Source organism: Nicotiana sylvestris, chromosome 3 (assembly GCF_000393655.2).
Source record: "Nicotiana sylvestris chromosome 3, ASM39365v2, whole genome shotgun sequence".
Classification (NCBI taxonomy): domain Eukaryota; kingdom Viridiplantae; phylum Streptophyta; class Magnoliopsida; order Solanales; family Solanaceae; genus Nicotiana; species Nicotiana sylvestris.
This window is the reverse complement of record NC_091059.1, coordinates 117,464,708-117,477,607: the sequence shown is the minus strand read 5'-3', so window position 1 is coordinate 117,477,607 and position 12,900 is coordinate 117,464,708.

The window sequence follows — 12,900 nt, the reverse complement described above, 5'->3', positions numbered from 1 at the left end:
CAGGCACTAGGACTACGAAATCATTAACATACTGTACGCCCATGGAACAAACATTATTCAAGAATACGATTCTCAGAATCATTGCACTTGCCAACACTTGCTATCAACACAAACCAGTGATGTCCCATATGTCACAATGCTCCCAGTAATCACAACGCCGCAATCTGCTATCATCTAAGAAAACTATACCGTCAGTTGTTATCTTATTTATTGCATAAGGCTACCATTTTTCCTTCCGAGATGAAACGCTATCTCCATCTTCATTCCTGCATAAGGCTACCATTCTGCCTTTCGATACTAAACGCTGTCTCCATCTGCATCTGCATTGCATTGCATAAGGCTACTATTCTGCCTTCCAATCTTGCACAAGGCTATTATTCTGCCTTCTGAGACTAAACTATGTCTCCATCTGTATCTGCATTGCATAAGGCTACCATTTTGCCTTCCAATTTGCATAAGGCTACCATTCTGCCTTCCAATTTGGATAAGGCTACCATTCTGCCTTCCGACCTGCATAAGGCTACTATTCTGCCTTTCGATTTTTATAAGGCTACCATTCTGCCTTCCGAGGTTAAGCTCTACCTCCATTTGCATTCGCATCTTTGCATAAGGCTATCATTCTGCCTTCCGAGGCTAAGCTCTGCCTCCAATTTTCTTCGAAACTAAGCGCTATCTCAAGCACTATTTATCTCGCTTCTCTTACGGGCTAAGCTCTGCCCTTCAATTCGCAAGACTAAACTCTGTCTTGTCTGCATCATATTACTGCATCCTTCATGGGCTGAAATATCGCCAACTCATCCAAAGGCGTCATAATTCGGAGGCACCATCTTCATAGCCCGAGAACACCATGTCATGGCCTGAGGATCCCTCTCAATCTTTTGCATATCATCATTCAAAGGCATCATGGTTCGGAGGCACCATCCTCATAGCCCGAGAACATCATTTCATGGCATGCGAATCCTTTATCATACGCTTCATGGCCCAGGACATTATGGTCTAAGGACATCATTCCCATTGTCCGAAGACAACATTCATGGTCCAACGGGAATTTGCATTATGTTTAAATTTATGCACAATATACGCTTGTATTGTTTCTAATTGTAGGTAAACCGTCGAGCAACGGCTATCCCAGTAGGAGCGATCCCGCTCCAGTTCCCTCAGCCAGTTCTCCTAACCATTCCCGTAAATCGCCCGTTCACTCCCTGGCCCTAGATATTGCGTCTGTTCTTGAAATGTCTTCATCGGCATACTCTGCAGGTGAATCCTGAAATACATACGACATGATTCCTGTAAAACCAGGGATATGTAAGCAACTCAAAAGCTAGGGTGCAGCCTAAATCTTCCCAAACCATTTCGCTCGGTCAAAATTGGCCATCATATCTTTACCCGACAACTCTTTCATCCTTCCCGGGTAAAGAGGGGTAGCTGTTGATACCCAATTTTTCCCTATATATTTTCAATATGCAGTATACCTTCAAAATAGCATATATATGCATATATAAGCATGTCCAAGGGTTTTATCAATTTTTCCATAATTTTAAAGGTTTAAATTGATTTATTTTCTCCCTTTTTATCCATAAAATCCCCAATAATTATTTTCAAAATAATTGTTTTGTTAATTCATCTATTGTATTTCTATATTTATTCCAAATATGGCTAAGATAATTTTTACATATTTTTTATAATTACATTTAATATTTTAAAGCTAAAGTGCATAATTGCAATATTAGCCCTTTTAAGATTTAATTATGTTTTATATGCATAAAATTGGATCCTGTATTTTTAAATTGTTAATTATATATTATAAATCCTTTTAGTGCTTTAAATTATTTTTCAGAAACTATTTACTATTCTTATAAATCAAATAGGGAAAAAGTGTCTATTTAAAATATAGCCAAATTGACTTTCAATTGTAGCCCAAGTCAAGACCCCAATTCCCAGCCCAATTTCAATTAAAACCCGACCCACACCCTTTTTACCCATGCCCAAACCCGGAATCCCACCTACCCTCTCTAATCTTGACCGTTGATCTCATAGATCAATGATCCACATTGTTTCTTACCTTTTTTAACCCAACGACCCCCCAAAACCCTACCCCATTTTTCATTTGAGTCGCCTTTGAATACCTTTCCTCCCCAATTCTCTCTAAGACCTAAACCTAACCCTAGCCGCCCCCACCCAAACCAGCCCTAATCCTTTCGATCCTCAGTCAATCCATGGATTCCCATGGATGTTTGAGACGTATACTTGTCTCCTACGTATCCTGGTTGCTCGTTTTTGTGATTTCATGGAAGGATCTCGAAGAGATCTATTCCAGATCTGGTTCAACTTTTATCTATGGTCTTTCATGCCATTACCGGCCATTCATGGCTGTTCGAGTAGGATCCATGACTTTTTCGGCTAAAACCAGTAACGTTCTAAGGTTTTCTCATCTTCTCTGGGTTCTCTTAAACCCTAACTCTTGAGATATTTCATTTTTTTTAGATCTGTCGTAGATCTAGGTGTATCCATGAGTTTTTAACCAATTTTTTCCTCGTCTCTGCTATTTTCTAAAAAACCTAGCTATAAATCCTTTGATCTTTTTAGATCTATGATGGATCTATGGTTTTTTTTAAGGTTTTCACCTGTTTTCCTCAAAATATTTCTCTGATTTCAAATGATTTCTTCATTTTCTAGACTAGGGTCTCCAAAACCCTTTTTGCAAAAACGATGTCTTTCTGATTTTAGCAATTACTTTGATTTTTAGCATGTTTAAACATCACCTGAGTCTTTCCTTTTTGCTCGATTCATTTTTGTCAAGAAAATCCTAACACTTCTGGGTTCGATTCGAAGTTTGAGTCTGTTTGTGATGTGTTTGCATGACTATCATGAACATTCTAGGTTTCATGTGTGTCCTATATGCTCTTGTGCTTCCTGCTCTAATTTGTTCTTAAGGTTTCTTTGATTTTGTCCAAACACATGTTATTTATCGTTTAATAGGTCTGACTATTTGTTTTATTGATTGTTCACATAATTTATGTTGATTTTGCGTAATCTCCTTAAACCTACATCTGTGATTTTGTGTATTTTCCTTGTACTTTTGTACTGATTTTTCGAAATTGCTTCCTTATTTTTTTTTGTGATACTTTCCTTAGTTAGTGCTAATTCCTTGTGATTTTCCATCTCATCCGTGATTCTTTGAACTGACTTTCAGAATTGAAATTGTGCTCTACCTTATTTATGTGCACAATATGCTGTTAGTATACAATCCTTACTTGAAAATATTCCGTACTTAGTCCTTATTACATGCTACATGCTTTTACTACTCCTATTATGATAAAATCAGTTCTTTTCCTACTTGATACAACTTGTACCCATTTGAACTATGACTCCCTAATTGAAGGGAGTCCGGGTCTTTAATTGATTTTGATTCGTATTATTTCTATAATTATTCTAAGTCAGTACTTATTACCTTATTTTCCTGCATGTTCTCAAACTATAAATACTCTACCCTCTCTTTAGCATAAAACACGAACAATTAGTTCAGAACACACACATACACGCTCAAACTCTCTTTCTTTCTCTACTACTTGTGTTACTGCCTGTTTAGCCGACTGAAAGCCAAAGCTAGACTGTGGAACTCTACTTGCTTTACTTTTCTGCACTTCTGAAACTCAACTCTATGTGCTCCATTGTTTGTCAATCCATGTCTCTTTCTGCACTGACCTAATGGCTCATGTTGTTTAATTGCACTTCTTGTTTGCTGCTTTACTCAGCATGCTTAAGTTCTGCCCTCTCTTGTTCAAATGTAATCTACATGTCTACTTGAGTTCCTATTTATGTCTCTCAACTAGTATGCCCCCCAGTGTACTTGATTAACACTAAGTCATGACTAATTATGTGTAATAGACCCCCTGCATGACCACTCCCATACCATGTCCCTGTGTCTTATTACAATTCTAAGCATGATTACCTTGTTAACTCTCTGAAGTAATTGTTTGTGTTCTAAAGGCCAATCAGTCCCTACTTGTTCTTTGCACTTGCTGGTCTATATGCATCTCTTCTCAGCCATGTTTATGTGTTTCTGATTTGGGCCCTCTGTGTCCCCAACCCCTACTTCCCTGTTTGTAACTTCTGAAACTGTACTATTCTTTGAACTTGTTTTGTGTGTGTGCTGGCTTGTTCTAAGTTATTGTTGCTCATATTCCCTTCTCCTTTTCAAAACTGTTCTGCTGTTTTACAAACTTATTTCAAACATGCTGTTTCAAAACTGTTTTCCAATTCAACCTTCTTTTAAATCAATGTCAAGCACTCCCACTCTACTCCTAGACTACTAGGTTCTGTCCATTTTGTGTGAGCCCTGCCTTGGGACCCTTGAATTCCCTATGAACTTGGACACATAAAAGCTGGCCTTTCTACACTACACTTACTCTGTCTTGGTTATGAAATTTGGGTGTGAGCACCGCCCGGGATACCTTGAGGTCCTTAGGGAACTCTGACACACCCGGATATGGGAAAGACTATGGAACCATCTTGGCATTTGGGGTGATTGATTACATAACTCAGGGAGGAAGTCCTAATCAGGCTTCCTATAGTGTAACTTCTTATTTTTCACTTCTACTTGTGTAATTCATTCACATGGTCTGTAATAATTTGTAAACAAGTATTAGGGTTGGCTAGTGAAAGGGATGGGGTAAATATGCATGCTATAGTTGTTAAGGGTAGAAAACATGTTATTAGGGTTATATTCCTAATTGTGCAATAGAAACCATTCTTAGGACTCATACATGCATTAGAAATCATGCTCTTAGGCCCTACATTTCTTGCTTCAGCATCTCATCCATCACTAATCCATGTTTTATGTCTATCACTTAGAAATCCGTCTCCTAGGACAATAATAATATTGGCGTAAAAGCTGTTACTCTTGTACTTTCAGAATGCCTATTTCAATAATTCTGCAACTCTTGTGCGCATTTAGAAATCATGCTTTAGAGATTCCATTTTTTTAACAATCCTGCCATTTGCATGTGTATATTAGATATCATGTTCAAGGATCCTATTTGCATTAAGACGCCTAGTTAATTACTGATTCATGAAAAGGTAATAAAATGATCTCACATTGTGATGTTTTCTAAATAAAATTGGTAATAATCTCTGCATTCGTATCAACTAGAACATCATGCTCTTAGGTAAAAACCATTTCCAAACTGTTTTAATAATTCTAAATAATTTCTGCATATCACGCTTAAGCAAGCCTTAGGTAATAACTTAAATAAAATCAGAACTGCCTTTGAACTATCAGCATGTTAAAATCAGTAGGCAAGCCTGATTCAGACTTCTTTTCTGAGTCATGTAATAAATCTAATTTTGCTGAAATCATTTAGATACCATGCTTTAGAATTCTGAATTCAATCCTTATCTGTGTATGATTCATGTTGTCTATGTGTATTACCTGTGGAGGTATACTTGAGCCTTTCCTTTGTCTTCCATGCACCCCTTAATTTAAATCCTACTTGTTATTGTATGTCGCCTTAGTATTTTGCCTTTAAACCTGAGGGTCTGCCTAGAACCTCTTTCTTATAAGATAGGAGTTCCAAATTCCTCCGGGACTAACAGGAAGGACGGGTAACAACATTCAATAGGGGTCGAGACCAACCCTCGCTTTAATTACCTTCACGGGATGGGAAAGGGTAGATATGGATATGATGACCGATGCGCTAATACCATATGTAGCCCCTTTTTTAGGAGTGTCATACCGGGTATTGCATTGATGTGATCCATATTACAGACAAACCTAGGACACCCCTTTACATTCATAAACGTGCTTAGTTTGTAATTCCTTTCAAAATCTTGCTTCTCATTAATTGCTTTTTCAAACATCTATGTTCTTAAACTTAAATCCCCTACTATTTGAGGCATACTTTCTTATTTGCTAATTGTACAAATCCACAAAAATTGTTTGGTCGGGAACCACACTAGTGGATCCTGAGAGGTGCCTAACACCTTCCCCTTAAGATAATTTCAAGCCCTTATTCTATCTCTGCTTACCAAACGTAGTTACGAATGAACCCTATAGGTGCCCTAACGCACCTTAAAATCATTAGGTGGTGACTCTTCAAAATTGCAAACCCCTTTTCCAATAGGAAAGAGTTGTCCCATACCAAAATGTCATGAATTCGATTCTTCGTAAGGAAAAAGGGGGCGCGACAATGAGAGCCTCTCGTGCCTTCGCCCATGCTCCTTCATATGCGGCCTCGGTAACATTGCCCGCCTCCCACAAACTCTTATATATGTCCCGCTGGGCTTCAGCATGAACCCAAAGTTAAATGACGGGGAACAACGGCAGAGGAAGATTCAACTTGAGCCAACAGTTGCTCCTTTTCGGCCTCAAGGGCAGCGACTCGGTCTCCTAAGAACGACGCATCCCAGTCGATCTCACCAATACACTCCTCGAGGATAGTGTTCTCTAGAGCCGCCGCCCTCACCAATGCTAATGACCAGGCGGTCTCAATGTTCTCCAACCCAACAACCTTTCTCTCCAACTCAGCCAATTTTCCCATCCACTCCGCAATCATCGCCTCGACCTTGATAAGATTCTGATCCATCTAAGATTGCATCAATCGCAGCTTCCTCTGAAGATATTCACTCTCTGCGGCAACCCCTTTGCCCAACTCAATCTCTTCGCCCTTTGCACGAAGTTTCTCCTCGAGTACGCTCTTATTGCGAATAGCCTGCATCAATTCCTGATCCCTCTTCTCCAATTCCTTGCCAAGAGATCGAACACTAGGGTTTGCCTTCAGCCGCTCGTGTATCTCACGACACTTGTTGCGATAGCGCCGATACTTCTCCAACATCTTTAAGAAAATCTTGGCCCGAATGCTAGCCCTACGAGCGCTCTCAATTTCCACCATGTATGTGTAGAAAACGAAAAAATGGGTTAAGACCATATTACCGAGAAAAATGAAAGGAACATGAAAAGAAAGTGCAACGTACTCTCAGGCCCATAGTGGACACTTTATGCATCAAGTCAATATCGGGAACGTCCCAAAGAGCTATGTTCTCGACGGCAGAACATAAGATGTCGAACTGCAGCACTGAGTCCTCCGTGTCCCCCAGGAGATTCATATCCGATGAGATCTCAAAAATACGGGATAGGCCTCCCACATGAACCACCGAGCAGGTAAAACCCTCTTTAAACATCCGAACATCATCGGGATCAAGGTCAGACTCAGATTCATAGTCGTCGACCACGACAACCTTTCCCCTCTCTGCGGCCGATGAGGAAGCACGACCCGACACTGAAGATGAAGGCCTGTCCAAAGCAGCAACAACGGTCTCAAGAGTCTGACCCCCAATCTCGGCAGGCTACCGATCAATCATAGCGGCCGGGACCTTCGTCGATGGGGCAGACACAATGGCTGGCTCTATCTCTACAGGTGGAGTGGCATCAACTCCAACCTCAAACCCCGTCAAGGGAAGGTCTTCCTCTAAATGTATCACAGTCACAAGAGCTGCTTCAGACTCCACATGTCGCCTCTTTGACGGCCCCTCCCCTTCTGCGGCATGGGAAGATTCCTCCGCTGGGTAAGTGACTGGGGTCGGAGTCCTAGTTTGAGGGGTAGCCTCCGTGTGTACAGCCACAGCCGTAGATTCAATTGAGGTGGCCCTCGATGAAAGTTGGACAGTAGACGCTAAGGCAGGGCGAGTAGACGATGTAGGCTGACGAAAGGCTAGTGGAGGAGCCCTCGCTCTCCGTACTCTCCCTAACATCGCGAACATCATATAAGAAACAAAAAAAAAGGAAGGAAGAAGAACAACAAATGAAAATGATATTACTCACCAGTAAGGGGCTTGTGTCCATATTTCTCATAGAAGGACGACCATGTGTGGACCCCCACCGTATGAGGAAGGATGGCATTCACCCAATCGCGGATACCATCAACGGGTGTAGAGATAGTTTCGTGGTTGTAAAAACATAAACAGTTTAAGTAATACTCAAAGGAAAGCAGTCGGGTATCATTCCGACCCAAAGTATAGGGACTTACGTGCAAAGTTCCATTTCTCAAGGAACCCCGTAGGATTCGCCACAAGATGCTCGGTCCGCACACAAAAATAGTTCTCGTATAAGCGATGGTTAACTCTGTCATCCTTCTTTACCACCAAGCTCTTCGACCCTCAGTGGCGCATGTGAATCATCGTGCCACGAATGAGTTGAGGGGAGAATATATTGAGCATGTGCCCCAAAGTGATCTCACGACTGGAAAGCTCCGTAAATTTGAGCAGCAAAAGCGGCAAAAATCTACCACCATGAGAGGGAGAGAAAACATGTACCCAATAATAAAGGGGTAGGCGTAGAACGCACAATACCCTGGGCGGTCAAAATGGATTGTGTCGTTCCTCGCCGCCGGTAGTATTTCGACGTAGTGAGGAATTCCCCACCTATCCCTCAAGTCTGCAATCCCCTCCTCATTTATGATGGAGGAAGCAGGTTCCGGTTCTTCCCCGGCAGGACTGTGGAAATCATTCCATGCTTTCCCAGGGCGAGGCAAGGTCTCGGCCACCGACGAGACCTCCTAATCTTCTGCCACTTCTATTCCTCCAGTGGCCAGAACATCACCTTCTGGTGCCGAAATTGCGGCAGGAAGGTCAGCGCGAGAAGAATCACTAGCCATTTGTATCAGTTAGATAAAGGAAAGGGGTAAAGAAAAGAAAAGATGAAAGTTCTTGGCTAACCGGAGAAAATCAAAAATTCAAAGTATCAAGAGAAAAGAAGATTTGCAAAGTTCGTTCAAGTAAAGGTAAGGAAGTGTGTCACTTGAATGGTGCATTCCTTCTATTTATAAGAGACATAAATTCCCCAAGAATGAAACCCAAGTGTCGCCAATCGAAGCTGATGAGGCACGAAATGGTTCAATCCCCTAGGAACGTGTGTCATAATGGCGACAACCACGAATAACGTTTCAAGTTAAACGATGATTCGGTTTCGAAACGGCCGCAATGGTGCATAGATATCGAAAGGGTGCTGTTACACTACTTGATTTTAAAAATCATACCCAAGGGGTAGACAGTCAGATTTCTCTTAGATAAGCGAAAATCATCATCCGTCTACCGGGCCCGACAAGGGACGACCCCGGTAGACGGAGGGACTAACTGTATTGGTCAAAATCTGACCGCTGTGGTTGACTCAATCAGGACCACGTCCAAAAAACGGGATAAGGAAAGACGCCATGACTTACTCCAAATCACGTATTCACAGAACGACGAAAACGAACGCGATATGAAGGGGCTATGGCTCGAAAACATAGCAAGAACTCCATGACTATATATATAGGGAGGGAATCTTCCTAGACGAGGGAGCTTCTCTCTCTTCTCTCTCCTCTATGATCTTCCTAGTGAAAAGAAAGCAGAAGAATCTTCTGTTGATTATGTACAACAGTCATCTCCACCAATTGATGAAAGGAGAAATGAAGAACTTCAATAATTTGTTGCTTTTATTTCATCTCACGTATCATTTTCTGATTTGATTATAGATCTGGAGTTTATTATGTTTGACTAAGATTTACCTCTTCATCTTCTTTAATTGATTTAATAAAAAATGTTTCAATATTTTTTTGGTCAAACAACTGTATTTATATCAAATCTGTAGAAAATCCATATCGAAGAACGAATATCTAGTATTTTCTCTTACCTAATTTTCATTAACTTTTCGATTTTAGCTTTTCCTTAAAAATTCAGTAGCTCCTCTATATTTGGTATCAAAGCTAGGTTTCTGGCTGCTTGGTGGTACGATGCTAGAAACATAGCAAAAGAATGAGGCAATCTCAGCTTTAGTTTTATATTGGATAATCTAATAAGAGAATGGAGTCGGTGGAACCAAATCAGGCACGTATTAACACGGGAGCTCAGAAACTCATTAAGAAAACAAGACGAATTTTTGTTAATTAGATGAAAGAAGACAAGAATTAGTAGTTTCAGGTCGATCTTTAGCAGCTTTAGCTCTGGGAGACCCTTCAGTGGAAGGAGAAGAGTCTTAATTAAAAAGGACTATGGGGTTGGTGATGTCTTCGATGACGCCATCGTCCATAGTCTCCAGTGCTGGTACTCCAAACACGAGGAATGACCCTTCAGCTTCCTTCAATCCTCGGATTCTCTCTACTCTCATTCTGATAACCAATTATACACCTTAATCCCTATGTTCCTCTCTTTATCCCCCAGCTCTCGCCTCTCTATTATACCCAATTTTCACTACTATACACTATTAGTCGACTCCTCTATCTTTTTCTTAGCCCATAACTACCTCTAGCACGATCACTAACAGAAAAGTACTTGTATGAAGCCAAATACATTACCAACTCTTATAAATACCTCGTATGTAATGCATATTACTTTGACAACCTGTTTTTACATCCCAAGAAGCCAGCCAACTAGGCCTAACACACAATTCAATTTTCAGCCTAATAGCCAACCCTCCTTACACCCAACCTTATTTACACCTACAAATACAAACAACAAGTCACCAAAAATGAAATTCATATTTTCAGAGTTTGACACTAATAATTCCACTTTCTTCATTTATGATTTTATACGAGATTAGGTTAGTGTGAAGTGTGATCCTGGCTCAAAAGAAAGAGCTATATGCTTAACACATAGAGTTCGATGTAGGTAAGAATGTGCTTCAATATTTTTAATTTCACCTTATTAACCTGAAAAGAGCTAATATGAGCTTAACGCAGTTGAATTAGAAGCAGAGGCGTATCCAAGATTTTAAGACCATGGGTGCACTATTATCTGTAAGATAGATATTTGGTTCGATTATATAAAATTTTATGGTGATAACAAGTTGTCAAGTAAACTATATTAATACTATATTCACAAAAAACATCATTCACTTTACAATTGTCCTCGACGAGTTTTCATACTTTGAAATGATCGATAATAGCATCATTACTTACAATTTTAAATAGCTTAAGCTCTATATAGCAAACTAAACAATCATTTAAAAAATCATCATCCATCCTATTACGTAGATCATTTTTGATGTACTTCATTGATGAGAATACTCTTTTCATGCTTTATAAGGCCCCGTAAAATTTTACTTAAAAACCTAGAATTTTGTGGTGCCGAGATAGGCTTATGTGTTAAAGCTCGCCGTGGTACAGACTTTTTGGGTTGAACAATGCGCTGGGAAGTTGAAAGAAAATGTTTGGCAAAATTGGGCGTTTCTGTGGCTCATTATGCGGCCGCATAATCACTCTGCGGGCCGCAGAATGGCCGTAGAATGAGGCAGTCTTTTGGGCCATTTTTGATGTTATTTTTGCGACCCATTATGCGGACGCAAAACCATTTCACGGGCCGCACTCTGATAACATATCCAACCTTAAAATATTTTAGATAGAGGTTCTGGGGTGCATTATGCGACCGCAGAACTTGTCTGCGGGCCACATAACGACCGTAGAGTCGGGCAGACCAGCCTAGTTCCGGAGGTCCATTTCGCGGACCGTAGATATGCGACCGCAGATCCTGTTCTGGGGCTTCATTTTTGGGTTTTTATAACCCGACCCTACTTCGATAAAATAGACGCAATGGACCATTTTTGAGCTAAAATCTGATATTTTGAGAGTGAGAGAGAGTGCCTAGAATGGGAGAGTGATCTTCAACCAATTGTCTACCAATTCTTTCTCAAACATTGGAAGATTATAAAGTAAAACTCACTAGGTCTTCATCCTAAAGGTAAAATTCGACACCATCGCCTTTAATTCCGAAATTTAACTAAAAATGGGTAGTTAACAAGTTAATTCATGGGTATGGGAGTTGTTCATCTTGCATGCATGTGTCAACAAAGGGTGTAGGAAGATCTAAAAATAGTAAAGTTGTAGGATGATAAAATCTTCCATAAAAGGACCTTGAATCCCTAATGCACACTTAGTAGTTGATAAAATACTCAAATGAGCTAGACCATGATCATCTTCCTAATTTTGGTTCAATTTGTTATATTTCTAAAATAGATTGAAGTTGCTAAGAAATTCCGGAATATTTTAGAGTTGAGTAAGCCCAATTGAGGTATGTTGGCTAAACCTCCTCTTCTTAGAATTGATTCCCACGGTATTCACGTAAGTGGTATAAGTCCAAAATTGATCATTATAAAGTTGGCTATTCCGAATAAACTTATGGTGAAAGATATATGTATAATATGTATTCCAAAATGCTTTTATCATGCTATGTTATCACTTGAGAATATGTTCAAAGTATGGACTGTGTGTTATAAATATTACGACTTCAAGTTAAGTTTGAATGAAGGTTGTTATGCCAAATTACGTAAAAATACCTATATGCCTAAGACTCCTAATTGCTCACATGTGTACTTAATGTCTTGAATCGAAAGGCTTTGTTATTGACAATGATGATGATATTTGAAAATGAATAAGGTGAGCACGAAATATGAAATACGGCAAAGGGTCAAGGATGACATTATAATTGTGGCCACTAGTGCCAATGAATCGAAAAGATGTGAAAGAGGTATGATGTGAGATGATTGATAGAAAAAGGTAATGTCTCGGGTGAGAGGACCTAGCCGATCAGGCTGTGATTGAATGCCATGCCACACACATGGTAGTAACTGTGCTGGAAATTAAAATTGGAATTTTAATTGTGATGGATGTCTCAAATGAGATGACCTAGCTGACCGAGTCGTGATCGGACTTCGTGTAAAAGTACGATGGTATTGTGAATAATGGTATATCGGTACTAAAGATCTCCCAACCTAAAAATATGGAAATTTACTTGAAAACTTATGTGATTCCTAACTTGAAATTTTGGTATTATTTGAGCCTTCTATTGATTTCATGATTGTTTCCCCCTTGTATTATTATTTATTCTATGGAGATAGTTTTTAGTTATACATACTAGTACTATTCAACAGTA